The sequence below is a fragment of the Engraulis encrasicolus genome, chromosome 23, assembly GCF_034702125.1.
Source record: "Engraulis encrasicolus isolate BLACKSEA-1 chromosome 23, IST_EnEncr_1.0, whole genome shotgun sequence".
NCBI classification, from domain to species: domain Eukaryota; kingdom Metazoa; phylum Chordata; class Actinopteri; order Clupeiformes; family Engraulidae; genus Engraulis; species Engraulis encrasicolus.
Window position 1 is genome coordinate 43,560,763 of NC_085879.1, and position 22,832 is coordinate 43,583,594.

The window sequence follows — 22,832 nt, forward strand, 5'->3', positions numbered from 1 at the left end:
CACACACACACACCCTGTGCGCTCTATTTTTCTCACTCTCCCTCCTTTACTCTTATTCGCACAAACACACACACACACACACACACAGACACACACGCGCACACACGTCCCCGGTAATCTCAAATCCTCAGATTACTGATGAAGGAGTTGGAGGCAAGAGGGGACAGATATTTTCACAGGCGTCACATACAGTTGGAGAAAGCAAAAGGCAAAAAGAAATGTGTGTGTGCATGCGCGTGCACATGTCTGCGTGCGTGCAAGCATGCGTGGCTGCGTCTGTGCGTGCATGACAGTGTGTGTGCATCCGCGTGCACTTGTCTGCGTGCGTGCGAGCGTGCGTGCCTGCAACAATCCCATTATTTCAAAGGATCACTGTTCACTTATTATTTCACATTTAGGTCTACTGACAATGTCTAAATGGTGTAGCCTATTCATTCATTTGTTTATTAGGGCTATGGTGGTTAGGCAAAGGTGGAATTGTATCTTATACTTTATATTTACTGTATTCAGGAAAAAATGCTAATTTGTTGCATATTAATGACCATATCAGCATGTTTAGGTGAATAGGCCCAGGGGGGGGGCACAGCAGTTTGGCTGGGGGGGAAAATGCCCTCCAATGCCCCCCCGTGGCGCTGGCCCTGGCAGAATATCAGAGTGGCCCAAAGGGGTCACATCACCTCCAGATTCAGTGGACTCATAAATGTATAAAGCACTTGAAAAGGCATATTGCAAAATAAAAAAACAGATGTACAGTATGAGTTTAACAACAGTCAAACGACCACAAAAGCACAGTATCTACTCAACTACCAAAATTTGTAGTCTTTCTGTCCTATGTGGTTATGTACATACAAATTCGGTAATACTTTATTTTAGGGATACATCTATTAGCACTAATACATACAATATGCCTGTATAAGTAACTTGTAAGGCATGTACAAAGCAAAATCAAACATTTGTTAGGCATGTATTCGCAAATGTCTTGTTCATGCACAATAAGGGATTTATTACCAATTTAACCTTAGTAAGGACCTAGTAGGCCTTAGCATTTGCTTAGTACATGCCTTACAAGTTACTTATGCAGGCATTAACATTGTATGTATTAGTGCTAATAGATGTATCCCTAAAATAAAGTGTTACCTCAAATTCTTTGTTCTCTAAATAATAATGATAGTTGTCAGTCATGGCCGGCATTCTGGTAATAATGCATAAGTACCCCTCGCTTGCGGCTGCATGAAGACTAAGCTGTTCTCAGATGCTTTCCCCTAGCTTAAATTACATATCATTCTTTTTTATTATTATTATTATTTTTATGTTTATTTTTTACTTATTTATTATTATTTTTATTTTATTATTATTTTTACCTTGTTATCTTAATGTTTTAAATGCTTTTTTACTTAATTTATTTCCTTCTTTCTTCCCTGTTTCCTTTCATTTACATTTGTTAACTTTGTGAAGCACATTGAGTTGCACCTGTGTATGAAATGCGCTATATAAATGAACTTGCCTTGCCTTGCCTTGCCTAGACATAATGTAACCAGGGCCTCTAAATTGCAACGCAGTCTCACCCCAAGTAGTCAATTTCTGACTACCTTGGACCAGACGACAATTTTTGACGTCTTGGGTATTCCTTCCACGTCACATTTTGACTATGTGGCCTAACCCTAAACCTAACCTCAATGACGTTATGCTGCCACAAGGGGGCGCCTTTGAGGACATAGTCAAAATGTGACGTGGAAGGAATACCCAAGACGTCAAAAATTGCAGTCTTGGGGTGTCAAAAATTGAGTAGTCAAAAATTGACTACTTGGGGTGAGACTGTGTAGCAAATTGCAGGGTGATCACTTTTTCCATTCTATCTTCTATTTTATCTCTCTCTCCTGTTCATTTCCTGTCTCCTCCCAAGACGCCCCTGCCCCCCAAAAACAGTGAACTGTCCTTGAAAGCCCAGTAGCGTCATCACAGAAGCCTGAAACGCAGCGCTTTTCATCCGGCGATCAGAAAGAGAGAACTTCTTATTGTGAAACAAAGAGATGACGATAATAGGAGATGTCAACTGAGACGACAGATCAATTGCGGAAGAGCAGGCGGCAAGCGGATAAGACCATTCACTACTGATCAAAGAACTGACAATGGCTAGCTACTCAAACACACACACACACACACACACACACACACACACACACACACACACACACACAGTCACTCGCACACTCACACACACACACACAGTCACACTCACACTCACTCACACACACACACAGTCACACTCACACTCACACACACACACAGTCACTCGCACACTCACACACACACACACACACACACACACACACACACACACACACACACACACACACACACACACACACACAGTCACACTCAATTACTGTAATGTGTAGAATCAGACCTGGAAGAATTAGAGGACGTTGAAATATGACTGGGGCTGGGACTCCTGATCAGAATATAAATCAGTTCACAGTTGATCCATCCAGAGTTAGAGTGCAATAGAGTAGAGTAGAATAGAAAAGAATAGATAAGAGTAGAGTATAATAGAATAGATACGAGTAGAGTATAATAGAATAGATAAGAGTAGAGTATAATAGAATAGATACGAGTAGAGTATAATAGAATAGAATTGAATAGAAAAGAGTAGAAATAGAAAAGAATAGAATTAAATAAAATGCAAAACAATGCAAATAGGATTGATGAAAAAAAATCATCAGATTAACTACACATGTTGAAATCAATTAATTGAAATTAATGTATTAATGTTTGTGTAGTTATTAACAGAAATGAATCAATTGAGTCCCAGCCCTATATACAATACATTTAAACATAACAGAATAGTAGCCTATACAATATATTACATAATAGAATAGAGTAGAATATAATAGAATTAGGGCTGTAGTGGTCAAATTAGAGGTGGGTAAACTATGATTTTTTTGATCAGACAGACCGTGACATAATGCGACGCGACGCAACGCAATGGGTTTTTTTTTGGGGGGGGGGGGGGTGGGGGGTGTCATCGGTGTGTCTGTGTATCTACAGGTATGAAAATGGGTATGAGGCCAGGCATGATAGTAGGCCTATAAAGTATCGGTATCAATGCATCCAAAATGGTCATTTGTTTAAAAGCCACTAGAACTTTTTGGCATGCACATTCATTTGTCTACTATAAATGACATTTAAAATCTCTTCAGTTAGGCCTATTAGGCAGATCACATAATTTGTGTGATCATATGATGCAGAGTGTGCCTTTGTTACAATCCTAGATAGTAGGCCTAACACCTATAGCCTATTGGAGTAGATCAACAGCATGCAGCTCAGTTTCATAGGCGTATTCCAATTTCTGCATTAGGGTTTTAAAAATAGATTCACCATCATGTAGGCCCATCTCAGCCATTCCCCACAAAGATGAATGGCATTAGGCTATATAACATTGGAAACTAATTATAAAAAACACAACATTTGTGGTTTTCAACTGAATTGATAATGAAGTGCTATTAGGCTACATTTTAGGCTTATATGTTTATAAGACAGCTCACAATTTACCCCTCCACTGTCATCCATTAGGCCTACTAGGCTACTTGTGGCATGCTCAGAGATTAGCAATAGGCACTGCAGCCATTAAGAGAGGAACTGGAGTTTTACCTACCATTAATAAGCTAACCCATACAGCGTTATCAATAACTGCAAAGGCAATAGACAGAAAAAGAAGCTGATGAAGAAGAAGCTTAATTTCTTAACTCAGGAATGAGTCCTTCTAGCTCTGAGAACTTGCTTTTGCAAATAACTTGGAAATGTCAGATCATGAAAGAATCTTGTGACAAGGTGTAACAAAACGTGTACCTCCCTAAATGATGGACTTGGTGGTGTTACTAGGCTTACTCCTGTGTTAGGTTACTTTCATACCTGGCTTCACACGCGGGATTTTTTTGTTTTTCAACTCCACCGCGCGAACGTGCATTTGCGTTTCTATCGGCATTGCCGTCCGTAGAACCGGCGGACAGATGCGCTTTCGCTTTACATGGGGCGCACTGGCTTGTCCCCTACTTCTTTCGGACACACGGTGCGAAGTGGCTAGATTTGATGAGAAGGGCGTGACTAATTTGCGAACGGTAGAGAGAAACCGGCAGTGGAGTCAAATGGAACGGAATGAACATTACAATGCAGATGAATTAGGTCTATATTTCAGGCAGTCCAACGAAATCCCGGACATTTCTGAAATCCCCCCCGCACATTTTTTTAGGTCTCAAAAGTAGGGAAAAAGAGGACTTCTGGTCACCCTATCCATGATGATTAACTATGATTAACTATGCAGGCAGGCAACTACACAACGTGTAGGCCTATGTGTTTACATATTCCCTGGGTTCTGATTGGTGTCGCCGCCGCAGCCGAAAGGCACTGATTGGAAGGTCACATACCCGAATACAGAGCAGATGAAAATGATTCCTACTAAAGCGTTAAGCAGGCCTATATTCAACAATATTTTTTAAATGACACCAAATTTATTTTGGATTATTCCAACGGCAGATCACAAGGCGCAGGGAACTTTGACGTGCGTAATTGCCATTAAGAGCTGCGTAAACGTTATTTAGAGGTTGGTAAACGCAATTTAGAGGTGGGTAAACGCTATTTCCTAAATTCCAGAGGTGCACGCGTTTACGTGCGTTTACCCTCCACTACAGCCCTGAATAGCATGGAATAAAAGAGAATACAATACAAATACAATACAATGCAATGGCATAAGGTGTAAAATTATGTCTACAGTACACATTAAACCAGAGTTTCCCAACTTTTTTTGTGCCAAGGCACACTTTTTCCCATGGAAAAATCTTGCGGCACACCACCAACCAAAAATGATGAAATAATGAAAACAAATTATTGTCTGATAAGAATGACTTTATTGTAAATATAGGCGGCTACAACGTGTCTTGAATAGCAATCAAATAAACACAAAACTATTTTTTTAGTCATATTTTATATTTCCTCTTTCAAATAAAAAGTGCACTTAATGTTCACTTCTTAAATAAGCTATAAACTTCAAAGTAGGCCTACAATTTACAAATTGTTATTCTGTCCAAAAGCATTCTATTAGCAGGAATACAGAAAATAATGCTTATTCTGACAGTAGCAACATTTGGGAAATATTTCACTGAAGATGCATATGTAGGCCTACAAATATCAATCTCTGTATATTTCACTCACTTTTAATCTTAATGTGAAACCTATGCGTCTTTCGCCTTTGGCTAAGGCCCGCACTAAATGCTGTTTGACCAGTGACCACAATCACAGCGCTGCAAAAGGACGAGGTCGGTCAGAAGAAGTCGGACAGTTTGACAGCGCTCCATGAACTCAGAGCGGAAATCTCATGTTTTCAAATGCAAGATATTACGGTCATATTATTATTAAAAACTGATTGGAAATTGTGCCTGGGGTGTTTGTGACAAAGGTGCAAGTTTCCCCGCGAGGTAACAGGAGGTAATCGCTTTCCCCTTTCCCTAAAACCGGGCTAATTATGCTTACCAGCAGTTGGATAGTCTGGCTTGAAGGGTCTCGGCATCCTCACACTCGACTAGAAAGCACGCGGACCAACAAACTACGTTGTGTGCTCAATCATGCCACCATCTCACTCGTGTAACTTTTCAGTAAGGTTGTAATCAAAACGCGAATCTGTTTCAGGGTAGGATTTTGGTTTTCTGACCTAATTAATGAAGAAACAGCACTAGCAAAGTCAACTATCAGTCACGCAAGGATTGTTTTGACTAGCACCTGATGGATGTTTTTTAGATGCGTCCCAGCATCTCTATAAGAGGGTCTGTCCGTCCGTCCGTCCGTCTGAAACGCATTCCTTCAATTGTCTGAAACGCATTCCTTCAATTGTTCCTTCCTGTGGCCACAAGGCGGCAGAGTTGGCATTTTGGACCAGAGCGAATGCGTGCAAGCCAAAACGTAGGCCATATGATATGTAACCAAACCGGCAAGACTGATTGCATTTTGAGATAACTGAGGGGGGCATTCAATTTTCGGCATTGTTTTGCGTTTGGACAATGGGAGGCAACTTTATTTTGGTTCGTCAGAGACTCGCGGAAATGAACGATTTAGAAGTCGGCAGGCAGTTTTTGACACAGCTGTTTGTGCTCGGATAGAGGGGCGTTTGCATTGCATAACGCTCCACGACATGGAACCGTAATTAGTTGACAGGCGACCAGCAGCGCATACAGCCCTTCCTCTAAACGTGGACCTGTAACATTTGGTTAGCTTTTCTCCTTTCATAACATTCACATTTTCCTTTCTGCTTGGATCGAGGGCGTATGCGTTGCATAACGCTCCACGACATGGAACTGTAATTAGTTGACAGCCCGCAACGCCTCTAAACGTGGACTTTTTTTCTTTCATAACATTCACATTTCCTCCGCTTTTGTCCAGTCCACAAAATCGGGTTCATACGTCTGGGTGTAGCCAACGAGCCTCCCTTTTAATATTCCCATCCCTTCTGCCTTTTCAGTGAGTAGCCGAGTCAGTGTGCGCTGCGCTCTGAAACATGGCGCTAGACAGCTGGGCCATTTGACATACGGTGTGTTACTCATTGGCTCAGAGAGAGCACAGGAGAGAACGCGTCTTGTAATTGCTTTGCAGTCGTGTGAATTTGGTGAACTCCAATGTTGTGCGTGAACGCGTTCAAAAGAACGCGTTCATTGAACACGCTCATTTTTTTGTGAACGTTGAACTGAACGCAACACATTTTTAATAAAGAACTTGAACGTGAATTAGTTCACATTACGTGTCATGAACGGCAGACATCACTGTAAATGAACGTTGGAATTTGTTTTCCATTGAAAGCTGAGTGACATCTGTTTTCTCTTTTGAAACGCAACGAGAGAAAGTTCCCCCCTTCTCTCTCTCACTGGTGCCGCTTGTATCATCAGTGAGAATTTCTTTTGACATCTGTGTGCGCAATGCATTGTGGGCAACGTAGTGTCCGGCTGAGAATAGTTGAATAGCATAGGCTTAGTTATTGCTGCTTACGCACGACGTTACCCATGATGAATTGAGAGAGAGAGAGAGAGCGCGCGAGAGAGAGAGAGAGAGAGAGAGAAAGCGCTGCATTTAAAAAGTGGTTCGTGGAAGGGATGGCACGGAGACAGACACCGATTATCCTTATGAACATTTAAACCACCTGCGCAGCAAAAACAGTAAGGACATCCACAACGTCCTGTTCGAATTTGAAACGGCACATTGAGTTAAAACATCCATCCAGTGTGAATGCATTTGCACGCCCTCGAGGGTCATAAGGGAGGAAAGGGGGAGAAGACCCCTACCAAGCCCAGGTAGATCAACTGATTGTAACAGGGCGCACTGTCTGTTCAGTAAGGTGTGTCCCTCAGCAGTTCCCATACCCCAATGACTCAGGTAGCCGCTCAGTGGCTAATCCGTAATTGGTGGCTATGCCATTGTTTTTATAAAATCAGATGAATTAGACCGGCCCATTGGAGCCTTCCCGGTGTGCCGGTATTCGCTGATGATGCCCGGTGCCTTTGCTACGGGTGCAGCAAGGTATGTGTGATCACAGTTTTGTCTAGATGACTGCAACCAGCTAGAGCTGTGTATTTAAACATACTGTTCATTCTCAGGAGCCAGCGTTCCCGTGGCGTCTAACCCCAGTGGCTTCCCCTCCCTCTCAGTGTTGTTGAGGTGAGCTTGTAAAGATCCTTTGTCCTATGCATAGCTCATGTTAAACATTTGTCAACTATTTGTATGTAACATGTACTGATCTCTGTGTGTATGTTCACCTAATTCCAGACACCTCAGAGTACGTCGAGGGTCTGTCTCTGTGGGCAGACTGCTTGCGGCAGCTGCTCACCGCTGTTTTGCCCATAGCCAAAATATTTTAGCCTTTCTGTTTGTTTGTTTGATTTTCTTTTACCTGTCCGCCGCTTCCGCTTGTCACATTGCTATTTTACGGGGTTTGGCTGTCACAGTTCTAGGCCTGTAGGCTGCTCTAGTCGGGGCAGGGCCATACAGTAGACTAGTAGTTTGAGTGTGATTATACAGATTTATTCTGTGTGTAGTGGATATCCACACTTATTGTCATTTAATCACTTACATAGCGTAGTGAGCCTATGAGCGTGTGTGTGTGATTGGTGTTTACCATAGGCCCTTGGATTCGTGCACGAGTGGTGAACTAATTTATTCTCAACTAGTAAGCCCGCCCGGCTGGCCTAGCTCGGTGAAACCCCTTTATCCTGTGGCAGCCAACCCCGTTCTAATGTGCATTACTGTTTTTATCTCAGCGGCGCAGGGTTTTAATTGACTACAATTGTATTAATAAAGAAAAGATTGTTATTCCTTTAAACAAAGGTACGTCTCTTGTCCATTCTATCCGAACCTGTTGTGCCTTATTGGTTGAAATCAAAATATACTCTGGGGTGGAAGTCCCCCAGTGGCGTAGTCGTGCAATTACAAGTATCAGTTTGATGATCATTATTTTAGGAAAACTAACATCCAAACTTCCACTTTGCTACATTTGGCCTATAGTCGGCAGAGATAGATGTATCAAAGAGACGTGTCCTTTTTTTAGCTTTGAGTTTATTTTGATTTTTTTTTTGAAAGGCTGGTTGTAATTAGGGGCAAAACAGCGGTGGGCACGGCGGGGGGCCCCAATCTCCACAACGACCCACCGTCGTGGGGTGCCTGTGCCTGTGAGTGGTGTCCGTCCCCGCTGAAGATGGAGGAAGACTGGGAGGGACTGTTGGAGCTGAAGGACATGGCAAGGCGGCAGGGGGAACAGATCCGTCTCCTGTCGCAGTGGGTGGAGCTGCTGCAGCGGCCTCAAGCAGGGTCGCCTGGGAGCCCCAAGGTGTGTTGGCGGTGCCGGCAGCCCGGCCACCTGGCCCGGAACTGTGATGGGCAACGAGTCCCTGCTTCACCGCAGCCTGCGCCGGTAGCCCAATCGGGGCGCAATGGGAGGGCCTCCCCTCGTCGGCCAACAGGAGGTCTGCCGTCCTCTGGACTGAGTGGTGGCCGTGCCAGCGGAGCGCTGCCGAACTCCAGGGACATGTCCATGCCTCTCCAACCTCCAACCTGGGTCCTCTTACACTGTGTGTGTGTATGCTTGTGTGTGTGTATGATGATGCTGTTCAATTTTCTTGGTGCATTGTAGGGTGTGTGTGCGATGGGGTGACTGTGTGCCTGTCTGCCTGTAGGTGCATGGCTGCCCGTGTGCACGATCGTCGGGGCGACGATGCCACGCCTGTACAAATGCCTGCTTGCTTGCTTGACTGCGTGTGCGTGCCTGATGGTGAGTTTGCCTGCGGGTACACCGGTGCTGGGATCGTGTATCGTCGGGACGACGATCCAAAAAGCCGGGGAAAAATGTAACAGGGCGCACTGTCTGTTCAGTAAGATGTATCCCTCAGCAGTTCCCATACCCCAATGACGTTCTGGGACTCAGGTAGCCGCTCAGTGGCTAATCCGTAATTGGTGGCTATGCCATTGTTTTTATAAAATCAGATGAATTAGACCGGCTCATTGGAGCCTTCCCGGTGTGCCGGTATTCGCTGATGATGCCCGGTGCCTTTGCTACGGGTGCAGCAAGGTATGTGTGATCACAGTTTTGTCTAGATGACTGCAACCAGCTAGAGCTGTGTATTTAAACATACTGTTCATTCTCAGGAGCCAGCGTTCCCGTGGCGTCTAACCCCAGTGGCTTCCCCTCCCTCTCAGTGTTGTTGAGGTGAGCTTGTAAAGATCCTTTGTCCTATGCATAGCTCATGTTAAACATTTGTCAACTATTTGTATGTAACATGTACTGATCTCTGTGTGTATGTTCACCTAATTCCAGACACCTCAGAGTACGTCGAGGGTCTGTCTCTGTGGGCAGACTGCTTGCGGCAGCTGCTCACCGCTGTTTTGCCCATAGCCAAAATATTTTAGCCTTTCTGTTTGTTTGTTTGATTTTCTTTTGCCTGTCCGCCGCTTCCGCTTGTCACATTGCTATTTTACGGGGTTTGGCTGTCACAGTTCTAGGCCTGTAGGCTGCTCTAGTCGGGGCAGGGCCATACAGTAGACTAGTAGTTTGAGTGTGATTATACAGATTTATTCTGTGTGTAGTGGATATCCACACTTATTGTCATTTAATCACTTACATAGCGTAGTGAGCCTATGAGCGTGTGTATGTGATTGGTGTTTACCATAGGCCTTGGTTTCGTGCACGAGTGGTGAACTATTTTATTCTTGACTAGTACGCCTGCCCGGCTAGCCTGGCTCGGTGAAACCCTTTAGGCTATCCTGTGGCAGCCAACCCCGTTCTTGTGCATTACTGTTTTTATCTCAGCGGCGCAGGGTTTTAATTGACTACAATTGTATTAATAAAGAAAACATTGTTATTCCTTTAAACAAAGGTACGTCTCTTGTCCATTCTATCCGAACCTGTTGTGCCTTATTGGTTGAAATCAAAATATACTCTGGGGTGGAAGTCCCCCAGTGGCGTAGTCGTGCAATTACAAGTATCAGTTTGATGATCATTATTTTAGGAAAACTAACATCTAAAGTTCCACTTTGCTACATTTGGCCTATAGTCGGCAGAGATAGATGTATCAAAGAGACGTGTCCTTTTTTTTAGCTTTGAGTTTATTTTGATTTTTTTTGAAAGGCTGGTTGTAATTAGGGGCAAAACAGCGGTGGGCACGGCGGGGGGCCCCAATCTCCACAACGACCCACCGTCGTGGGGTGCCTGTGCCTGTGAGTGGTGTCCGTCCCCGCTGAAGATGGAGGAAGACTGGGAGGGACTGTTGGAGCTGAAGGACATGGCAAGGCGGCAGGGGGAACAGATCCGTCTCCTGTCGCAGTGGGTGGAGCTGCTGCAGCGGCCTCAAGCAGGGTCGCCTGGGAGCCCCAAGGTGTGTTGGCGGTGCCGGCAGCCCGGCCACCTGGCCAGGAACTGTGATGGGCAACGAGTCCCTGCTTCGCCGCGGCCCTCGCCGGTAGCCCAATCGGGGCGCAATGGGAGGCCCTCCCCTCGTCGGCCAGCAGGAGATCTGCCGTCTCCTGGACTGAGTAGTGGCCGTGCCAGCGGAGCACTGCCGAACTCAAGGGACATGTCCATGCCTCTCCAACCTCCAACCTGGGTCCTCTTACACTGTGTGTGTGTATGCTTGTGTGTGTGTATGATGATGCTGTTCAATTTTCTTGGTGCATTGTAGGGTGTGTGTGCGATGGGGTGACTGTGTGCCTGTCTGCCTGTAGGTGCATGGCTGCCCGTGTGCACGATCGTCGGGGCGACGATGCCACGCCTGTACAAATGCCTGCTTGCTTGCTTGACTGCGTGTGCGTGCCTGATGGTGAGTTTGCCTGCGGGTACACCGGTGCTGGGATCGTGTATCGTCGGGACGACGATCCAAAAAGCCGGGGAAAAATGTAACAGGGCGCACTGTCTGTCCAGTAAGGTGTGTCCCTCAGCAGTTCCCATACCCCAATGACGTCACGGGACTCAGGTAGCCGCTCAGTGGCTAATCCGTAATTGGTGGCTATGCCATTGTTTTTATAAAATCAGATGAATTAGACCGGCCCATTGGAGCCTTCCCGGTGTGCCGGTATTCGCTGATGATGCCCGGTGCCTTTGCTACGGGTGCAGCAAGGTATGTGTGATCACAGTTTTGTCTAGATGACTGCAACCAGCTAGAGCTGTGTATTTAAACATACTGTTCATTCTCAGGAGCCAGCGTTCCCGTGGCGTCTAACCCCAGTGGCTTCCCCTCCCTCTCAGTGTTGTTGAGGTGAGCTTGTAAAGATCCTTTGTCCTATGCATAGCTCATGTTAAACATTTGTCAACTATTTGTATGTAACATGTACTGATCTCTGTGTGTATGTTCACCTAATTCCAGACACCTCAGAGTACGTCGAGGGTCTGTCTCTGTGGGCAGACTGCTTGCGGCAGCTGCTCACCGCTGTTTTGCCCATAGCCAAAATATTTTAGCCTTTCTGTTTGTTTGTTTGATTTTCTTTTGCCTGTCCGCCGCTTCCGCTTGTCACATTGCTATTTTACGGGGTTTGGCTGTCACAGTTCTAGGCCTGTAGGCTGCTCTAGTCGGGGCAGGGCCATACAGTAGACTAGTAGTTTGAGTGTGATTATACAGATTTATTCTGTGTGTAGTGGATATCCACACTTATTGTCATTTAATCACTTACATAGCGTAGTGAGCCTATGAGCGTGTGTGTGTGATTGGTGTTTACCATAGGCCCTTGGATTCGTGCACGAGTGGTGAACTAATTTATTCTCAACTAGTAAGCCCGCCCGGCTGGCCTAGCTCGGTGAAACCCCTTTATCCTGTGGCAGCCAACCCCGTTCTAATGTGCAGTACTGTTTTTCTCAATGTCAGCGGCGCAGGGTTTTAATTGACTACAATTGTATAAATAAAGAAAACATTGTTATTCCTTTAAACAAAGGTACGTCTCTTGTCCATTCTATCCGAACCTGTTGTGCCTTATTGGTTGAAATCAAAATATACTCTGGGGTGGAAGTCCCCCAGTGGCGTAGTCGTGCAATTACAAGTATCAGTTTGATGATCATTATTTTAGGAAAACTAACATCTAAAGTTCCACTTTGCTACATTTGGCCTATAGTCGGCAGAGATAGATGTATCAAAGAGACGTGTCCTTTTTTTTTAGCTTTGAGTTTATTTTGATTTTTTTGAAAGGCTGGTTGTAATTAGGGGCAAAACAGCGGTGGGCACGGCGGGGGGCCCCAATCTCCACAACGACCCACCGTCGTGGGGTGCCTGTGCCTGTGAGTGGTGTCCGTCCCCGCTGAAGATGGAGGAAGACTGGGAGGGACTGTTGGAGCTGAAGGACATGGCAAGGCGGCAGGGGGAACAGATCCGTCTCCTGTCTCAATTGGTGGAGCTGCTGCAGCGGCCTCAAGCAGGGTCGCCTGGGAGCCCCAGGCTGTGTTGGCGGTGCCGACAGCCCGGCCACTTGGCCCGGGACTGTGATGGGCAACGCGTCCCTGCTCCGCCGCAGCCCTCACCGGTGTCCCAATCGGGAGATAATGGGAGGCCCTCCCCTCGTCGGCAGCAGGAGATCTGCGCGTCTCCTGGACTGAGTAGTGGCCGTGCCAGCGGAGCACTGCCGAACTCAAGGGACATGTCCATGCCTCTCCAACCTCCAACCTGGGTCCTCTTACACTGTGTGTGTGTATGCTTGTGTGTGTGTATGATGATGCTGTTCAATTTTCTTGGTGCATTGTAGGGTGTGTGTGCGATGGGGTGACTGTGTGCCTGTCTGCCTGTAGGTGCATGGCTGCCCGTGCGCACGATCGTCGGGGCGACGATGCCATGCCTGTACAAATGCCTGCTTGTCTGCTTGACTGCGTGTGCGTGCCTGATGGTGAGTTTTGCCTGCGGGTACACCGGTGCTGGGATCGTGTGTATCGTCGGGACGACGATTCAAAAAGCCGGGAAAAATGTAACAGGGCGCACTGTCTGTCCAGTAAGGTGTGTCCTCAGCAGTTCCCATACTTCAATGACGTTACGAGACTCAGGTAGCCGCTCAGTGGCTAATCCGTAATTGGTGGCTATGCCATTGTTTTTATAAAATCAGATGAATTAGAGACCGGCCCATTGGAGCCTTCCCGGTGTGCCGGTATTCGCTGATGATGCCCGGTGCCTTTGCTACGGGTGCAGCAAGGTATGTGTGATCACAGTTTTGTCTAGATGACTGCAACCAGCTAGAGCTGTGTATTTAAACATACTGTTCATTCTCAGGAGCCAGAGTTCCTGTGGCGTCTAACCCCAGTGGCTTCCCCTCCCTCTCAGTGTTGTTGAGGTGAGCTTGTAAAGATCCTTTGTCCTATGCATAGCTCATGTTAAACATTTGTCAACTATTTGTATGTAACATGTACTGATCTCTGTGTGTATGTTCACCTAATTCCAGACACCTCAGAGTACGTCGAGGGTCTGTCTCTGTGGGCAGACTGCTTGCGGCAGCTGCTCACCGCTGTTTTGCCCATAGCCAAAATATTTTAGCCTTTCTGTTTGTTTGTTTGATTTTCTTTTGCCTGTCCGCCGCTTCCGCTTGTCACATTGTCATTGTACGGGGTTTGGCTGTCACAGTTCTAGGCCTGTAGGCTGCTCTAGTCGGGGCAGGGCCATACAGTAGACTAGTAGTTTGAGTGTGTATTATACGGATTTATTCTGTGTGTAGTGGATATCCACACTTATTGTCATTTAATCACTTACATAGCGTAGTGAGCCTATGAGCGTGTGTGTGTGATTGGTGTTTACCATAGGCCCTTGGATTCGTGCACGAGTGGTGAACTAATTTATTCTCAACTAGTAAGCCCGCCCGGCTGGCCTAGCTCGGTGAAACCCCTTTATCCTGTGGCAGCCAACCCCGTTCTAATGTGCAGTACTGTTTTTATCTCAGCGGCGCAGGATTTTAATTGACTACAATTGTATAAATAAAGAAAACATTGTTATTCCTTTAAACAAAGGTACGTCTCTTGTCCATTCTATCCGAACCTGTTGTGCCTTATTGGTTGAAATCAAAATATACTCTGGGGTGGAAGTCCCCCAGTGGCGTAGTCGTGCAATTACAAGTATCAGTTTGATGATCATTATTTTAGGAAAACTAACATCTAAAGTTCCACTTTGCTACATGATTATCGACTACTAGGCTACATTGTGGAAGATGTACAAACTCTAAACAAAAAAACACTGTATCACACATGTGTTATAAGTCTGTTACATAAGATACACAGTTTCCTTAAAAATAGGCATATTTGTGCATTTGACTTTTGCCTTCATTAGGTCTACCTTCATTCAAGAGTTTTGCTCATGTAAATTAATTCATACACAAACAGATAGGCTATATAATATAATATCATATAACATTATATATACATATTTCATATTATATATATTATTTATTTATTTATTGAAATGCTAGTAGACTTCATTGCACTAGGCTAGAACTGGTCTACCTTGTCTGTACTGCATGCTGCAAGTTTCATCACCTGGTATGAAACCCACAATTGCAGCGTCATGAGCAAATGTCTAGTCAGTTTCAAAGAATGTATGATTTCTAGCTCGTGGTGTGAAAAAAGTAGGCCTATTTATTTGAATATTTCACGAAAAAAAAAGAACTGAACTGAACTTTGAACTAGTTCACAATTAAAATTGTGAACTTTGAACGTGAACTGTTCACTTTGAGCATCTATGAACTGAACTTGAACTAGTTCAGAAAATCTGTGAACTGGCACAACACTGGTTAACTCTGGCACGGAAGCTCACTGCTTTGTGCCTTGACGGTGAAGCTGGTATTGAAAAATAAGCGCAAAATTCACCTAAAGGGTGAACCCATAAGCGCATGATTGATTCACCCAAACGGTTTTATTTATTTATTATTTGTCGATGTTTACATTCTTTCCCACATGAACATGATGCTGAAATGGCGTGATACTAAAGGTTGATACTAATAAATGTCTAGTAATTTGTAATGTAGCCTACTTGATCTATGTGACATTTGAAATCATATGGTTCATTTGATCTATGTGACATTTGAAATCATATGGTTCATTTCCAAATCCAAGAATGGTAAGCTTATTATAGCCTAAACTGCAAAAAATAAAGCCATGTCTCGCCATTTTGCTGCCTGCCACATTATTTGCAGTTTCCATGGGCAATATGACCAATAAACAAAAAGTACATCCTCAGGGGGGCGTTGACAGGTTAGGAGGAGGCCAGGGGGGCGTTTGGGGGGGGGGATGACATAGTTGGAACTGGCATAGAGGGACGCATCTGTTGTCCGCCTGTCGGCCTTGTTGTTAGGGCTACTGAAGATACATCAATGCAATTCGCTACCTGCTGCCACCTAGTGATAAGGAATTATTTCATGCTTAGGACGCCAGTCAACAGCAGGCACTAGGCTACTAGAAAATGACATAGGCATTATTTGCTGATAACGATGAATTCACACAAAAAAAAAAAATCCCCAAGAATTTTCCACGGCACACTAGTGTGCTGCGGCACAGTGGTTGTGAAACACTGCACTATAACACAAATTCTACACTCTGTATTGGCATAGAGATAAACACGCTATGATATAAAAAAAAGTACAGCAATAAAGTGTAATGATTACAACTTCTAATTCATCTTAGCTGCTCATATATTTTATTACATTCATTCGTCAATATATTGAGTGCACGAACGCACGCACACACGCACCCACGCACGCACGCACGCACGCACACACACACACACACACACACACAAACAGATAGAGAGGAAGAGAAACCAAGTCTCTCTCAGGCAGCAGACCAACTGAAGGTAAAGGATAACTATGGCGGTAACACTTTATTTTAGGGATACATCTATTAGCACTAATACATACAATATCCCTGTCTAAGTAACTTGTAAGGCATGTACTAAGCAAAATCAAACATTTGTTAGGCATGTATTCGCAAATGTCTTGTTCATGCACAATAAGGGATTTATTACCTATTTAACCTTAGTAAGGACCTAGTAGGCCTTAGCGTTTGCTTAGTACATGCCTTATATTCATTTATTTGGGGCCCTAGGAACGACCTCTTCCATGGCCCCCCCTACACACCCCCCTACCTACCCAACATTCCTACACCCCCCCCCCCCCATCCTTCTTGCCGTCCTCAGAATACCCCTCTATGCTATCCTGTCCTTCACTTGAATCATCCTCATCTTCAGTCATATGACAGGCTATAGGCTAATACACATAATAAAAATATAAAATGTCTTAATCTTTCACATAACCAGTTGTGAAAAGTAGGCTATCATATTCATAGGGATGACTTTTAATCACTTCATCACTATGGTGTGAGGGGGAGACACTGGTAGGCCTACATCTCTCTTCTCAATGCTTTTAGCCTACTATTTTGTGCACTATGGACACATGAGACATTGATATGTTGAACTGAACTTTCTTCAATGTGCATCGCTGAACAGAAACACACGCGCTAGCGCACACATTCGTTCACTTGCACTGCCCCGCACGCACGTCACGTTTGCCCGTATCAGTGTTTGGGAGAGCAAGGAACAGCAGCTGTGATTTAGCCTAGGCTACTGACAGAAGCTGACTTCGAAATGTCGCTTAAAACCTGCTGTAAAGCAGAGTAAAGAACTAAAGTAGGCTGTCGCTGTTTGGATTTGATGTCGTTATTTTCAAGTCAGGGCACCCCGAAGTTATAGCCTATTTTCTTTGAAATCATTATTTATTAGGCTACTGTATATAATTTCAGAACTATTTCGTTATTCTCGTCATTATTTTACCACACTTCAGCTATAACGGGCGTTGTCAGATGGTCAGAGACATGGCCAAGTAACCAGAGCTTTCCTATTGAGAGTGTTGAGACCGCAAAATAAAAGCAGAATGAAAGTTCAAGACTGACAGCTGTTCGCACCGCTACCTTGACATTGGCAACTGATGAACATGACGTCGATTAATATTCATATTGTTATGAGGACAGAATCAATCTGCAAATTTGATGACCAGGGCGGGCAGCATTGCACCCGGTTGAGAAACTGCTTTTCTTCAAGACTAGGATATTAGCTAAAATAAGCTCACCTTCTCTCAAGTTCACACCATTTGCACCTGCTGCGACAGGGGGCATCTTCACGTCCGTGACATTTTCTGAAATTGAGTGGGATTCATTTTACAAATAGCTTTGCTATCATTTGGATATTTGAACCAACATCGACCCATGTTGGTCTTTTGGGACACTTATGAATATATCAAAGACAAATATGGGTTCTATCACAATGATAGCCAACAAAATGAGATTTTTTTTCATTTGACTTCGGCTATCACAGAAGGCCACACGGAATGGGAATGGGATAGGCCTAACCAGTTATCCTACTGTGTAGCCTAGGCTGCAATTTTGACATTTGGGCTCACCTTTCTTGCAAGAAATCAGCTGCAGTTGCTTTCCTTCATTTTGTTTCCCCTGTCTCTCTTGCCTTTCTATTCATTTTGTGAAAGACTGGTGTTTTAGACGTCTTTCATTGCTAATGCTAATGCTGATGCGTTTAATGCATAATATTGAAGTAAGTGAGTGTTGATTCCGCATATTGTACAATCAAAAGTCCGCGAGCGGGCGGACTAAACCAATGCGTGATAATGGGGGTGTCCGATATAGAATATAGCCTATTTGCAGGCTAGTATATCCAATTCAACAGATGTATTTCCAGAGAACATTGGAATTACATAAATTGCCAACATGTATTGACATTATTTTAAAAATAATGTTTAAAAAAAACGAAAGAAGAAAATTATTTTCCATTGGAGGGCCCGGTGGGCTCCCCAGGTGGTCTGGGCCCTAAGAATGAGTCCGGGTTTTCCCCCCTATCCACGCCGCTGCCTAGTAGGCCTTAGCGTTTGCTTAGTACATGCCTTGCAAGTTACTTATGCAGGCATTAACATTGTATGTGTTAGTGCTAATAGATATAAATCCCTAAAATAAAGTGTTACCACTATGGCTTACAATGAGCATACAAAACACCCAATGGGAACACACTGTCTGCGGGATCGGACACTTGAGAGGGTGTGTGTGTGTGTGTGTGTAGGTAGATAAACTGTCTTATAAAGCCCTTTTCCCCTCAGTTTTGTCTCTATCTCTGCTGGGTAAAATGGAGTACTTGATAGCCAATTGACACCTTGCTGACACAAACCTGCATTGCAAGTAAAGCACCACACACGCACACACGCGCGCACACACACACACACACACACACACACACACACACACACACACTGCCTGCACCAGTCACGTCCGGCACTTAAGTGCTGACCTGCATCCACATCCACGTTGTTGTCACGGTTCACAGGGAAAAAAAACAGGTATTTCTCAGTTCCAACAACTACAAACCAACTTTCCGGTCCGCAAATGCTAAGATCTACTGCGTGAGCACGTCGGCTGGTTCATGATTAGGTACGGCAACGGACACAAGCACAGTTCTCAGTCAGCCTGAACACGCTATTACCTGTTCTACACCAAGCACTCTAGGCGAACTAGTGAAATGAAACGTCACCAAAATATACACTTTCTGTAAAGCAAAGTTGTCACAGCTCATGTAGTTCATGTACAATAGTTAGGGATCCACCGATACCGATACTGGTACCAATACTGGTATCGGTATCGATATCCGATACTGCTCATTATACTCGTACTCGTCAAGCACTTGCCGATACCAGGAACGATACTGCTATTACACAAAACAATGCAAAATCTTGTCACGTTCTGTGGACTTGAAAGCAGCATGGAAAAAAGTACCACCTCATACATTTACTAACATTTAAATCTACATGGAAATGGACAATAAAAATATCACAGGTGGAAAAAAACAAGGCCATGCATTTATTTTCCTTGTATGTTAACAAAGTTAATAAGCATTTTATTGGGCAATTGTAAGGGTATTACTACCTGCTTACTAGTGACTATAAACACTTATTAGAAGAACCTAATTCTAAAACGTTACCACAGTATCAAATGTGTGGCCTGGCAAGCCAGCCAGGAGAGATTAAATATGAATAGTTAGTCCGGCCCTGATCAATGAGACATCGGAAGATTGTTGATTTTTCAGACTGTGTCTGTGCCTACTGGACAACACTTTGTCGTCACTCCCTCAAAACCCTGTCTGCTTTGCGTCCAAAGATTCAAAACAAAACAAAACGAATCTGCTGCGTTGTGATTGTCCAGCCAATTTCAAGGCCTGGGGCATTGTCCGAGGCTAGACCCACACACAGGCAAAAATAATTTTGCCCGCTGGCGGGTGGGGCTGGTTTACTAGGCTATCAAATGTGCACACACTCTGACAGAAAATAATAAGTATGTAGGAATGTTAGATACACAATGCAGACTGCGGAGGAAAGAGGCAGTTTGGATTTAGCAAAACAAGGCCCTCATCAAACACGCATAACAAGCTGAAGTATACGACATAGCTACCATCTGCAAAATGGCTGCCCACAGCTGTCATACTGTGTGTGTGTGTGTGTGTGTGTGTGTGTGTGTGTGTGCGTGCGTGCGTGCGTGTGTGTGTGTGTGTGTGTGTGCGTGCGTGTGTGTATTTATGTTTGTGTGTGTGTATGTGTGTACATATATGGGTGTACGCGTGCATATGGGTGTGTGCTTCATTGAAATTAATGGTGCAATTTACACCGCTAGCGCGGAGAGGTGAGTGAGTGGCTTGCTCCGCTTCGCTTCTCCTCTCTTTTCTCTTCTCTTCCGCGCTCAGCCACAACAGGAGAAATGGCTTATCATCATCTTTATGTCACGCCATAAACATTTACAGATTGGGGAATCTGTCACTCTGTTTACATACACAAGACCAATACAGAGAGGCAGAGAAACAGAGGTGGAGGTATAAGGGGGGCAAGCAAGGCCTGTGCCCAGGACCCTCCGGTGTAAAAGTGCCCATCCGTTTGGAATCTGCTATGACCTTGGCAAGACATATGGGGTGGCCTGATTATCATCGACTTTCAAATCTCTTCGGGACTTAGGTCTGACCAAGAACATAACAATTAACATTTCCCAAATGGCATGGGTGACCCCCCCCCCCCCTCCCTTGGTTTGCTACTGGTTGTTTGCTTCCTGACAAAGTGGAGGGAGTTCTCGATTTTTCCAGAGCTCAGAAACGATATTAATATTGCTCTTGGCCTGACTAGAAGCAACGCCGGAGGGCACGGCCTGGCTTCATATGGGGGGCCACTATCAACGCTTTGCCCTGGGGCCCTGTGTGCAATTGTTCCGCCCCTGCAGAGAGACACAGGGGAACAAGACAGGGAAAAAAGAACTCAGTTTTAAAATATGGGGTGTCACTGTTTCAGGATAAACTTACATAAATCCAAATAGAGTATTTGCAACACTGTGGAGAGTCATTACTCTACAGTGGAGCCAAACATCAGTGTAAAAAGTTGGTCAGTGTTATGTCAACTCTAGCCTCGCGCGCCATCCTACGTACTTCGGCCAAGACACTTGGCTCCGCACTACGTCTGGTAACTGTCCTCTGTGAAGCGATGTTGACCGGTAGGATTTTCGCCGGTGTTCTGACAAACGGTCATACATTGTAATTTTATCCTACGGTAGGATGTTTTGTCAGACATGTCTGTTAAACGGTCCTACATCGCCACAGATAGACGTCAGACATGTTTGTTCAACAACTTATAAGTTAAATCCTGATTTTTCCGAATATGTCCTTCCTGCCTCCTGCAATCGCGTCAGATCAAACAAAGTCCAGACCATGAATACGAAATGGAAATGGTAGTATTATGGGATGGTCAGGACCAGGCTATGTCAACTCTGCAGCTCTTCATTGTTTCAATCTGAATATGCTAGACTGACCAGGAAGTAAAATTAACACCAATTTTGAAAGGTACAAAATGTCATCTGAAAACAAGGTAATTTCAACTTTTTAAATGTGCAGTATTTAATATTTTGGTTGTCTATTTCGAGAATGCATGGTGCCAATTCACAAACTTTACCTTTTTCACGAATCCATCAAATTCGAAATATTCATTATGTGTGTGTGTGTGTGTGTGTGTGTGTGTGTGTGTGTGTGTGTGTGTGTGTGTGTGTGTGTGTGTGTGTGTGTGTGTGTGTGTGTGTGTGTGTGTGGCGTGCCAGTGTGTTTGTGTGTGTGGGAGAATTCATGTGTGTGTGTGTGTGTTTGTGTGGGGGGGTGGGGGGTCTGTGCAGCAGTTGAGTGAGTGCTCAAGATACTAGCCCAGGGGTGCTCAGACTTTTTCATCATGTGAGCTACTTATTGAAATGGGCGTGTGAAAAAGATCTACCGGGGGTTAGGGGGTTTCTCCGCCGTGGAAATTTGAAAATACAGCTGTTAGAAATGCAATTTTAACACAATATGAGAATGTATTTGTATGAATACACATCAATGATGATGAAGGTGAATCAGCGGTGAATAACAACCTCCAGACCTTATTTAGGCCTACTGTAAATTACTCCTGTTTTTGATCTCAAAGGGAGACCATAGGCCTACTGTAGTATCAAGTTTATGATAAATTTAATTTTCATAAATGAACATAATATTAATGAAGACTTAATTATGTGACCTCTTGGTTCCTGGACAGATTTTATGTAATCCCCTTTTCACTTTAATATGAGGGCAGAGCGATTTTCTCCCTCCCTGAAGTGTTATTTCATGTGTGCATGCTTGCTGTCACCTATTTGAAGTGATGTTGGTTTGGGATTTCATGGAGGACTTTTTTAATGCCACTGTGAGAAGTAGGCAGAACAGCGGTTTGCGGGCGTTTGGCGTTTTCACGTGGATATTGTCTTCGTGGACGTTACAGACATCCCAAGTTCCAAAAAATAAACAAGGAGACATCTACTGAATGAACCGAAAAGCGCGCTCTGTCAAGCGGCCGCGCTGAGCAGACCATTTGAAAAGACGCGCCTGCACTCAGGTTAAACAGGCACACAGCATTCACTCTCCCCTCGCACGGGTGCCTATGAAATCTAATCGAAGTAGCCATCTCCACGCCCATTGCGGGAATTGCGTCTTGCCTGCACTTCTCAGAGCATTGTAAAAAAAAGCAGGGGATTGCCGGTGTTCGGGCTGTTGTTTTCTTCTCTGGCTGTTTCTTTTGAGCGGTGACGCTGCCTGTAGGCTACTAACTGAACATATAGGCCTAGCGCACGGTATCTGCAAACGTCTCGTGCCGTCCTATTTTTTTGTGCTTGGATGTTATGACTTATGAGTTTGTTGAGTGTGGCGCTTGACACTGACAGTTATCCTCCTTATCTGAAGACGTCGTTGTGTTTATGGTATTTAGTGTAGACACCTGAA